The sequence below is a fragment of the Balaenoptera acutorostrata genome, chromosome 2, assembly GCF_949987535.1.
Source record: "Balaenoptera acutorostrata chromosome 2, mBalAcu1.1, whole genome shotgun sequence".
Taxonomy (NCBI): domain Eukaryota; kingdom Metazoa; phylum Chordata; class Mammalia; order Artiodactyla; family Balaenopteridae; genus Balaenoptera; species Balaenoptera acutorostrata.
Window position 1 is genome coordinate 46,247,752 of NC_080065.1, and position 12,177 is coordinate 46,259,928.

At 36.5% G+C, this 12,177-nt stretch overlaps 1 protein-coding gene, 1 non-coding gene and 1 pseudogene across 7 annotated transcripts in view; 1 reads left to right on the forward strand and 2 right to left on the reverse strand.

The window, feature by feature from the left end:
• SLC38A9 (solute carrier family 38 member 9) overlaps positions 1 to 12,177 on the reverse strand; it is a 104,849-nt gene that overhangs the window by 26,968 nt on the left and 65,704 nt on the right. The window lies entirely within an intron of this gene.
• Positions 801 to 931, reverse strand: LOC114235691 (small nucleolar RNA SNORA18). Its single transcript, XR_003621807.1, has one exon. It is a non-coding gene; the product is annotated as a small nucleolar RNA SNORA18 (small nucleolar RNA).
• LOC114235696 (U6 spliceosomal RNA) lies at positions 4,639 to 4,724 on the forward strand (annotated as a pseudogene).

Below are 12,177 nucleotides of genomic sequence, written 5' to 3' on the forward strand. Positions count from 1 at the left end.
AAGTGAGAACAACTAAGAATCAAGCAGTAGCTCTAAAAGAAATCAGAAAGTAAGATAAAAAAATATTACATACTTTTGTTTTATATCAAGTTTTTTGTCTGCTAGCTTTCATCTGAATTTTTATCTGTGGAAGCAATTCAAAATGTATTTTTCTTAGGAAAAGTCTCTCCTTCTTCTGTCTATAATCTTTTAAAATTTTACATGTCAGCAACAAAGTAAAATGTGGGGGTAATTCCCACTTCCGTTTTTTAAAAAACTCTTAAATTGGGAATAGAAGCATACTTTTTTTTTTTTTGACATTCTGCACAAAGTGTAAAGGGTCTTCTTTTTATTATGTGTTACATAGGCAAAATTATTTAAATCAATAAATTTTTAAGGAATTTCACATGTTCTGATTCTTTCCACTGCCAATCACCTTAGTTCCTCCAAAGTCATAATCTTCAAGATAAGATAGCCCTTTCAAAAAGAAGTTTTACTCAATTCACAGTTATCATGTCAGTCAATCCACAATTCTTTCAGTTGGGCTTCTTTGATCCAGTGGAATATGGATACACTTCAAAATTCCCCACCTGTAATCTCTGGGATCCAATTTCCTCAAGCAATTTACTTTAGGACCATGTTTAGGGTCAGGAGATGGATCTGCCTGGTTCTGAATTTTAGACACCCTCTAAACATGCATTAAGTTCAAATCATATTCACTACTAAGCTATCACACCCTAGAACAGTACAGATCGTTGGGATATTCCAATACCTAAGAAAAAAAAGAGTTTGACTGTTAGGTTTTTCAGTTTATTTAGCAGCTCTGTCTTGTAGTTCTTTCCCACGGATCTAACACATAGTTCTATGAGTAAAGGAAACCACATAGTTACTCTATGAAGTGCTTCCAATGATATAGGTTTATAGAAAAAGCCCCATAGGGATAGACCTCAACAGAAGGATACTTTCTCAACAAGAAAAAGAATGATCATTTCAGATCAACAGTTAGCACTATATTTATATAATTATATAGAGCCCCAAATTTTGGGGAAGATGATAGAATTATTATTTATATATGACAGGCCTAACTCAAGAAATAAGAAAAATCTCAAACAAATGGTCTAATTTTACACTTAAAGAAACTAGAAAAAGAAGAACAAATGAATCCCAAAGTTAACAGAAGGAAGAGAAATAAAGATCAGAGTGGAAATAAATGAAAATAGAGACTAAAAAGACAATAGAAAAGATCAATGAAACTAAGAGCTGGCTATTTTTGAAAGATAAAACAGACAAACCTTTAGTTAGATTAAAAGAAAAAAAGAGAGGACTAAAATAAATAAAACTATAAATGAAAGAGGAGACATCATAACTGATACAACAGAAATATTACAAAGGATCATGAGGCTACTGTGAACAATTATATACCAACAAATTGGACAATCTAGAAGAGCTGGATAAATTCCTAGAAACATACAACCTACCAAGACTGAATCATGAAAAAACAGAAAATCTGAACAGACCAGAGATTGAATCAGTAATCAAAAACCTCCCAACAAACAAAAGTCCAGGACCAGATGGCTTCATTGTGAATTCCACCAAACATTCACAGAAGAATTAATACCAATCCTTCTCAAACTCTTCCAAAAAATAAAAGAGAAATGAACACTTCCAAACTCATTTTACAAAGCCAGAATTACTCTGATACCAAAGCCAGACAAAGACATGCAAGAAAAGAAAATTATAGGCCAATGTCCCTGATGAACACAGATACAAATATTCTCAACAAAGTATCAGCAACCCAAATTAAACAATACATTAGGACTTCCCTGGTGGCACAGTGGTTAAGAAGCTACCTGCCAAAGCAGGGGACACAGGTCCAAGCCCTGGTCCGGGAAGATCCCACATTCCACGGAGCAACTAAGCCCATGCGCCACCACTACTGAGCCTGCGCTCTAGAGCCTGCCAGCCACAACTACTGAAGCCTGTGCGCCTAGAGCCCATGCTCTGCAACAAGAGAAGCCACCGCAATGAGAAGCCCGCACACCACAACGAAGAGTAGCTCCTGCTCACCACAACTAGAGAAAGCCTGTGTGCAGCAACAAAGACCCAACGCAGCCAAAAATAAATAAATAAAATAAATAAATTAAAAAAATACATTCAAAGGATTACATACCATTATCAAGTGAGATTTATTCCAGGGATGCAAGTATGGTTCAACGTGAACAAATCAATCAATGTGATACACCACATTAACAAAATGAAGAATAAAAATCATATGATCATCTCAATGATGCAGAAAAAGCATTTTACAATATTCAACATCAATTTATAATAAAAACTCTCAACAAACTGGGTATGGAGGGAATGTATCTCAACATAATAAAGGCCATATATGACAAACCCAGAGCTAACATCATATTCAATGGTGAAAAGCTGAAAACTTTTCCTCCAAGATCAGGAACAAGACAAGGATGCCCACTCCTGCCATTTTTATTCAACACAGTATTGTAAGTCCTAGCCAGAGCAATTAGGCAAGAAAAGAAATAAAAGCCATCCAAATTTGAAAGGAAGAAATAAAACTGCCTCTATCCATGGAGGATATAATACTATATATGGAAAACCCTAAGGATGCCACCAAAAAACTGTTAGAACTAATAGTCAAATTCAGAAAACTTGTGGGGTACAATTTCAACATACAAAAATCTGTTGTGTTTCTATACACTAATAACAAACTATGAGAAACAGAAATTAAGAAAACAATCCCATTACAGTTGCATCAAAAAGAATAAAATACCTAGAAATAAATTTAACCAAGGAGTTGAAAGACCTATAAACTAAAGTCTATAAGACAATGATGAAAGAAAGTCACAAATGTAAAGTTATTCCATGCTCATGAATTGGAAGAATCAATATTGTTAAAATGTCCATACTACCCAAAGCAATCTATAGGTTCAATGCAATCTGTATCAAAATTCCAATGGCATTTTTCACAGAAATAGAACAAACATTCCTAAAATGTGTATTGAAACATAAAAGACCCCAAACAGCCAAAGCAATCTTGGGAAAGAAGTACAAAGCTGGAGGCATCACACTTCCTGATTTTAAATTATAATACAAGATACAGTAATCAAAACAGTATGGTACTGGCAAAGAACAGACATATAGATCAATGGAACAGAGTGCCCAGAAATAAACCCACACATATACAGTCAATTAATTTACGACAAAGGAGTCAAGAATACACAATGGGAAAAGGACAGTTTCTTCAATAAACGGTGTTGGAAAAATTGGGAGACACATGCAAAAGAATGAAACTGGACAAGTCCGGAGCTAAAAAAAAAAAAAAAAAAAGAATGAATGAAACTGGGCCCCTATATTAAACCATGAACAAAAATCAACTCTAAATGGATTAAAGACTTGAATGTAAGACCTGAAACCATAAAACTCCTAGAAGGAAACATGGGGGGGAGGGTAAGCTCCTTGACATTGGTCTTGGCAGCGATTTTTTGATTTGACACCAAAAGCAAAGGCAACAAAAGCAAAAATAAACAAATGGGACTACATCAAACTAAAAGGCTTCTGCACAGTAAAGGAAACCATTAATGAAATGAACAGGCAACCTACAAAATGGGAGAAAATGTTTGCAAATCATATATTGGATAAGGAGTTAATAACCAAAATATATAAACAACTCATATAACTCAACAGCAAGAAAACAAACAATTCAATTAAAAATTGGGCAGAGGACTAAATACAGGCATACCCTGGAGATATTTTGCATTTGGTTACAGACCACTGCAATAAAGTGAATATTACAATAAAGGAAGTCACACGAATTTTTTGGTTTCCCAGTGCATATAAAAGTTACGTTTACAATATATTTAGTATATTAAGTGTGTAATAGCATGTCTAAAAAAATGCATACCTAAATTAAAAATACTTTATTGCTAAAAAATGTCAAAATCATAGATCACCATAACAAATATAATAATAATGAAAAAGTTTGAAAATTGTGAGAACTGTGAAAATTGTGACACAGAGATAGGAAGTGAGCAAATGCTATTGGAAAAATGGTGCTGAAAGACTTGCTCAATGCAGGGTTGCCACAAACCTTCAATTTGCAAGAAAACGCAATATCTGCGAAGTGCAATAAATCGAAGTGCAATAAAATGAGGTATGCCTATAGGCTGTTATCCGAAGAAGACATACAAATGGCCAACAGGTACATGTAAAGGTGATCAATATCACTAATTATCAGGGGAGCACAAATCAAAACAAATGATAGTGCTTGCTCTGACAGCACATATACTAAAATTGGAACAATACAGGGGCTTCCCCAGTGGTGCAGTGGTTAAGAATCCACCTGCCAATGCAGGGGACAGGGGTTCAATCCCTAGTCCGGGAAGACCCCACATGCCGCAGAGCAACTAAGCCCGTGTGCCACAACTACTGAGCCTGTGTTCTAGAGCCCGTGAGCCACAACTACTGAGCCTGCGTGCTGCAACTACTGAAGCCTGCGTGCCTAGAGCCTGTGCTCCACAACAAGAGAAGCCACTGCAACGAGAAGCCTGCACACCACAACGAAGAGTCGCCCCCGCTCACCGCAACTAGAGAAAGCCCATGCGCAGCAATGAAGACCCAACACAGCCAAAAAAAAAAAAGAAAAAGAAAATTGGAACAATACAGAAAATATTAGCATGGCCCCTGCACAAGGATGACACACAATTCGTGAAGCATTCCATATTTTTTCAGTATCCTGTAATAAGCCATAATGGAAAAGAACATGAAAAAGAATAAATGTGTGTGTGTGTATAACTGAATCACTTTACTATACACCAGAAACTAACACAGCACTGTAAATCAACTATACTACAATAAAAAATTAAAAACAAAAACAAAACACAATGATATATCACACCTGTTAGAATGGCTATCATCAAAAAGATGAGATAACAAGTGTTCTTAAGGATGTGGAGAAAAGGGAACCCTGATGTATTGTTGGTGGGAACGGAAATTGGTGCAGCCACTATGGAGAATGGGATGGTGGTTGCTCAAAAATTTTTAAATAGAACTACCATAAGACCCAGCAATCCCACTTCTGGGTATATATCCAAAGGACTATCTTGAAGAGACATCTGCACTATGTTCACAGCAGCATTACTTACAATAGCCAGGATATAGAAACAACCTATAAGTCCATCAACAGATGAAGGAATTAAGATGTGGTAAACATATACAATGAAATATTATTCAGCCATGAGAAAGAAGGAAATCTTGCCATTTGTGACATGGATGGACCTTGAGGGCATTATGCTAAGTGAAATAAGACAGAAAAAGACAAATAGTGTATGATATCATTTATATATGGAATCTAAAAAAGCTCAATTCATAGAAACAGAAACCAGAATCCTGGTTATCAGAGGCTGGGGAGGTGGGGGAAATGGGGAGATGTTGGTCAAAGAGTACAAACTTCCAGTTATAAAATGAATAAGTTCTGGGGATCCAATGTATAGCATCATGATTATAGTTAATAATACTGCATTACTTGAAAGTTGCTAAGAAAGTAAATCTTAAATGTTCTCACCACAAGAAAGAAATGGAAATTATGTGATGGACATGTTATCTAGTGCTATGGTGGTAATCGTTTTGCAATATATAAGTGCATCAAATAAACATGTTGTACACCTTAAACTTACACAGTGTTATATGTTAATTATATCTCAATAAAGCTGGGGGAAAAAAGAGTTCAAAGTAAGGGAGCTAGAAAGAAAATTTTATATAAATAAATAAATATATATATGAAATCAACATCTTTCTTATATACCTATAATTGCTTAGAAGATATAAAGAGAAATTAAAGCATTCCATTCATAATAATAAAATAAGCATACATATTGTTAAATATTGTTAAAGGTATTCCTAGGCCATAACTAGGAATAACATTAATATTAACATGACAAATTTATATTAAAATATTATAAAACTTCACTGTGGCAGCCATGTAAATGTACTACTCCGATATCCAAGTGAGAACCTGATGCAAGGCATGCAGTGAGCTGATAAACTCCAGCTGCAGCCTCTTTGGGCTGTGCTGACCTAATCAAGAAGTCACACTTTCCCTGGGCAGCTCCTAGCCAACGACTGAGCAAAGCAGAGTACTCGGGCCTGACCACTTTTGCTCAACCCTCGACTCCTCTGCAGGCAATCCTTGACAGAGCTTCACATTGGGTTGGCTAAGACTTTCTTAATCTATTCCTACCCAATCCTCCTCCCTTCCTTTTCTCCTTTTGCAGACCTGAGCTACAATGTGGTCTGATGTAGCTACCTACTCCTGCTCGCCCTCCTCTCTTTCATAAATGCTCCCCTGCAAAATTTCTTGTACTTCTAACTCCATTTTGATGGCTGCTTACTGATATTGGAAGTTGTCTAAGAAAGCAGACAGTGAGATGGGATTTGGGCATGGGATCAGTCATCACCCATCTCTGAATTACCATGTCAGCAATGCTTTAGTGATATCCCAAGGTTCTAACAGTGTTTTCACTATCATTGCTTTTCTGCAGATTCTGTTGATTCAAAGAGGCTACAGCACCTCTGACCTCAACTTACCTTTTATGAGGGTGGTATGTGACTGTAGCAGCTCCATTATGAATCCTATTTTTAGGCAGGGATTATAGGACTACTCTTCCTCTACCTTATTGACCTAGGGACACAGAGCCTAATTCTTAGTTCAGCCAATCCCAAATAAGGGAGGAGGAGGGTCTCATAGCCAACCAGAGAGTTATTTTTAGCTTAAAATAGAAGACTCTTCATGATCTGGCCTTTGCGTCTTTATCCGTGTCTCCTATTACTTCACCAATAAGTATTCTTTCACTTCAGCCATCCAAATTCTTGTAATTTCCTAAATGGGTCACGGTATCTCAGGCCTTAACCGTTTCTTAAACATATTGATCCCTTGACCTAGCATAAACCCATTCCTCCAATTCTTCATTTAAAGAACTCCTTTTGGCCTTAAAATACTCTTATTAAGAACACTTCTCTGATTCTTAATTCTTATTTACATGCAATTCCTCTATACTACTATGTCTCTTGTGTATCTTCATACTGTGATCATTAATTCGCAAAGCAGTCTTACAGCTCAACTGCAAGCTCCCGGACGGCAGTGGGCCATGTCTTTTTGGACAATGCATGACACATAATCAGAGGCGTTCATTTATTTTCATAATAAAGGACTCTTGGCCACGAAAGTGGTCAACATTCTACTTTAATCTGTTCTTCAGAATGATTTTGCTTTTTGCTAAGATTTACTAGTTTTCGATAAGCTCTTTTCAATTTAGCTGATCTTTCCTGTCTTTTGGAGCACTCAACGTCTTTTACTTCTAAGATGCCTCGTGAAGCAACTTGTTAGTTGATTCTTCTCTAATTAAGCCAGGTGATACCACTGTTGTTTCTAACTTGTCAAATTAGAGTGAGTGAATATCCAGCTTTTTCCAATTAACCAACAAAAACTCTGAGTAAATTTCTTGAAAACCTAAGATTATCTTTAACAGCTCTATTGAGATATAATTTACATACCTTTCACCCGTTTAAAGTGTACAGTTAAAAGTTTTTAGAATATTCCCAGAGTTGTACAAGCATCACCACAATACCTTACTCCTTTTTATTGCCAAATAATATTCCATTGTATGGATATACCACATTTATTTATCTATTCATCAGTGATAGATATTTGGACTGTTTCCACCTTTTGACTACTATGAATATTGCTGCTATGAAAATTCATGTACAAGTTTTTGTATGAAAAATATGTCTTTTAAAGAACCCAGACATTTATACCATGATCAATGTGTAGTAAATTAAAGAAGACAGATTCCTTCACGAAGTGGTTTTAAAGAAGCCCCAAACCTCCAATCATTCTCAAACTGCCTACTTTATTCCTCTGAGAAGTCATATTAAGAAAGGAAGTAAGCAGAGGGGGAGAAGATAATTGAATACATAAGACAGGTACTTAGAAAGTAAAAAGAACTCCTATAAATCAATATGAAAAAAATAGAAAATGGGCAAAAGACTTGAAAAGGCACTAGACAAAAGAGGAAATCCAAATTGGCAATGAACATATAAAAAGGTGTTAACTTCATTAGCCATCAGGGAAATGCAAATTAAAAGCACAATACCACTACACACCCACCAGCAAGGCTAGATGAAAAAGAAAACAGAAGTGTTGATGAAGACGTGGAACAACTAGAACACTCAAACACTGCTGGTATGGACGTAAATTGGTACAACCATTTTGGAAAGCTGACTGGCAATATCTGCGAAAGTAGAATATATGCATACCCTTTGACCTACCAATTCCACTCCTAGGTTTATGCTCAAGAGAAAGCAGGCATTTATGTTCACCAAAAGATATGTAAGAGAATGAAGAGTGCTACAATAAACACAATGGTCAAAAATTGGAGACTACTCAAACGTCCCTTAATAGGAAAAAGATAAATTGTGGTATAGTTATAAAATGAAATATTAATGAGAATGAATAAACTAAAAATGCACACAACAATATGGCTCAATATCACAATATAATGTTGACTGGAAGAAGCCAGACACAAAAGAATACATACTGTATATTCCAATTATAGTCAGTCAAAAAACAGACAAAATTAATCTTTGGGGTTAGAAGTTAGAACAGGTGGTTATCTCTGCAGGGAGACAGCAATTGGTAGGGAGAATGAGAGGGACTTCTGGGGTGCTAGTAATTTCTGGTTTTGATCTGGGTGCTGGTTATCTGGTTTGTTCAGTTTGTGAAAATTTTGTGAGACTTTACTTTCTGAAAATACCTTTGTTGTACTCTAACAGTTGAATGAGAGTATGGTGGGATTTAGAATTTTAAGTTAAAATAATTTATTCTGAGACCTTTGATGACACTTCTATTGCCTTCTAACTTTCAGAGTTGTTGTTAAAATGTCTGATACTATTCTGATTCCAGACCTTTTGTACAGACTTGTTCTTTGTCCCTGAAAGCCCTTCTCTTTATCCCTGGTGTTGTAAAATTTCATAATGACGAGCTTTGGTGTGGGTCTTATTCACAATGCTTGGTATTTTGGGCCCTTACATCTAGAAACACATGCTCTTCAGTTCTGGGGAAATTTCTTAAATTATTTCTTTGATAATTTCCTCACCTTCATTTCCTTTCTTCTCTATGAAACTATTTTTAGCTGGATATTGGGCCACCTGAATTAATTATCTATTTTCTCATCTTTTCTGTCCTATTCATTTTTTTCCTCCCTCCCTCCCTCCCTCTTTCTCTCCCTCCCTTCCTTCCTTCTTTCTAACCATCCATCCATCTCTCCATCCATCCACCCATCCATAATTTCTAGTCTTTTGGGGAAGTTAGCTTTATCTTCCAAATTTTCTTTGAATTCTTAATTTCTATTATGTATTTTATTTCCAAGATCAACTCCCCATTTTTCCTTCCTTGCTTGGCATCCAAATAGTGTTTCATGGATATCACTGTCTTTTGTTACTTTGAGGATGTAATTTTTTTGGAATTTTGCTTTTGTTCTGTCTTATTATTTTTCCCTTTAAATTCCTTTTTTATTTTTCTTTTTTTTTTTTAAAAAAAATTTATTTATTTATTTGGTTGTGCCGGGTCTTAGTTGCAGCAGGCAGGCTCCTTAGTTGTGGCATGTGAACTCTTGGTTGCGGCATGCATGTGGGATCTAGTTTCCTGACCAGGGATAGAACCCGGAACCCCTGCATTGGGAGCACGGAGTCTTAACCACTGCACCACCAGGGAGGTCCCCTTTTTTATCTTTCTTGTTTTATTTTTATGTAAGAGGTTTTCCACAAATGTCTAGTGCTCTTTGTATGTTTGTTTATATTTAAAAGTGAAGCACTAAAAAAATGCATACTTAGTGGACATCTAAATGGTCTGATACAAGCAAGGTACCTGCCATTTCTTTGGTAGAACCCGAATATCTGAGACTCTAGGTCTTTCCTCTTGGGCTTATCAGTTTCTCCTGAGAAGAATCCTCTATTATCCTATGCTATCAGCATTCTGGGAACCAAGGAATAAAGAAAAGAGAATTGGAGGGGTAGATGGTGGGGTATGGCCTCACCATTCAGCATATATGCTTTCACTTAACCTGTTTTCAGACTAGAGGTTTATTCCTACCCTTTTGCTGTATTTGGCAAACCCGAGTCCAGAGAGTGTCTGATTTAGTTTCTTCCATCTCTTGCTATGTTGAAGAGGGAAGGGGGATGGATTATAGCTTATTATTCCTGATATAAACCTTCAAGGAATTCTCCCATTTTAAGCCCTTCTCCTTACCCTTGCTTTCAGAGTTAACCAATTTTCTCCAAACACTCAGGTTTTCAAGAATTGTGTAGTTCAAACTGGCCTCCTCTCTACAGGTACTTACATTTCAGCTTTCTCTGCTTTGCTGTCAGTTACCAACCATGTATCAGTTTTTGAGCTTCTAAAAATCTGTTGCTCTCTCTCATTTGCTATTGTCTCTTCTATAGAGTCTCTTTGTATTTGTTTTTTACATTTTTTTTAATGTAAATGTTTTAATGGGATTTAGAAAGGAGTGGATATAAACACATTTACTCTTAATAATTATTTATTGAGCACTCATTATATGCCAGAAGTATTATAGGCCTTGGGGACACAACAGTAATAGAGAAGTATAAAAAACAAAAAAAAACCATTTCTTTTCTCAGAGAGCTAACATTCTAGTTAAGGGAGACAGATACACAGGTAAAAAAAATAATACAGGTATTTCTTACCATCTGAACTTTCACTACTCGAATTCAAGAACCAAACAGATTCGGAAACAGTTCTAGGTAAGTCTCTTGTTATCTTAACGTCTGCTACTATTTATCTGAAACTTAGGAGCTAAGTTGATTAGAATAACAGATATGCCTCAATATTCCAACTAGTCAGAATCAAGAACTTAATAGATTTAGATGACGAGGGATACCTGCGTATAAGATTTGGTAGTGATGAGGGCTCTAAAGAAAATAAGGAACAAGAAGGAGGTGTGAGAATGGGCAGGAAGTCAGGGAAGACCTCTCTAACAATACCAACTATGTAGATACCTGAGAAAAAGACAACAACATTTCATGTACAGGGAATCCTAAGTGCAAAGATTCTGAGCTAGGAGTGTGCTTGGCATTTTTGTGGAACAGCAAGGAAGACGGTGTGGCTGGAGTGGACTGAATGAGTGGGAAAGTAATAGGGGATGAAATAAAAGAGGAAGCCAGGAGTCAGATCATATAGGGCCTATGGACTGTGACAAAGACTTGCCTTTATTCTGAATGAGTTGGGAAACCATTAGAGGCTTTTGAAGGTTGTGTTTCAAAAACACCACTCCATCTGCTAGGTGTAGAACAGATCACGGAGAAGGAGACAAAGTGGAAACAGTGAGGCTAGTTATGAGGCTACTGCAATAATCTGGCTGAGAGATTAGAAGCTTAACATAATTCTTTTTGGTGGAAATGGTAAGAAGTAGTCAGATTCTCAATTTATTTTACAAGTAGAAAATAGATTGTGCAGATATGGGGGGTGGAAAGGAAGAACAGTCAAGTATGACTCCAAAGTGTTTGGCCTGATCAAGTGGTAAATTGGAGTTACCATTTTCTGAGAATGAGAAGCCTGGGAGAAAAGCAGGTTAAGCAGGCTGTTGGGAGGGGGTGGATGAGGAAGAAAACAAGTATTTGATTTGTGTAAATTAAGTATACAAAATGGACATCCAAGTGGAGACGTAGAAGGGGCAGGTAGATATATGAGTATGGATTTCAGTGGAGACATCTGGGCCAGAGATAAAAAAAATTGGGACTAGTCACCATATAGCATGGTGGCTAGATGACATTATTTAGGGAATAAAGGTAGAGAGAAGAGGGGTTTGTGTACTAAACCCTGGATGACTCTATCATTTAGAGGTCAGAGATATGAGAAGGAACAGTTATGTAGAAGAATCAAGAGAGAATAGGGTTTTAGAAGTTAAATAAAGAAAGTATTTTAAGATGGAAGGAGTGAACAAATGTGCCCCATGCTGCTGACAGGTTGAGTAAGAAGAGGTGTGAGATTTGGTCATTGAGTTTGGAAGGATGCAGTCATTGGTCATCAGCCAGTGGAGTGATTGGAGCAAAAGTCTAACAGAAGTGAGTTCAAGGCAAAATGGAAGGAGAAGTGGAGACAGTGAG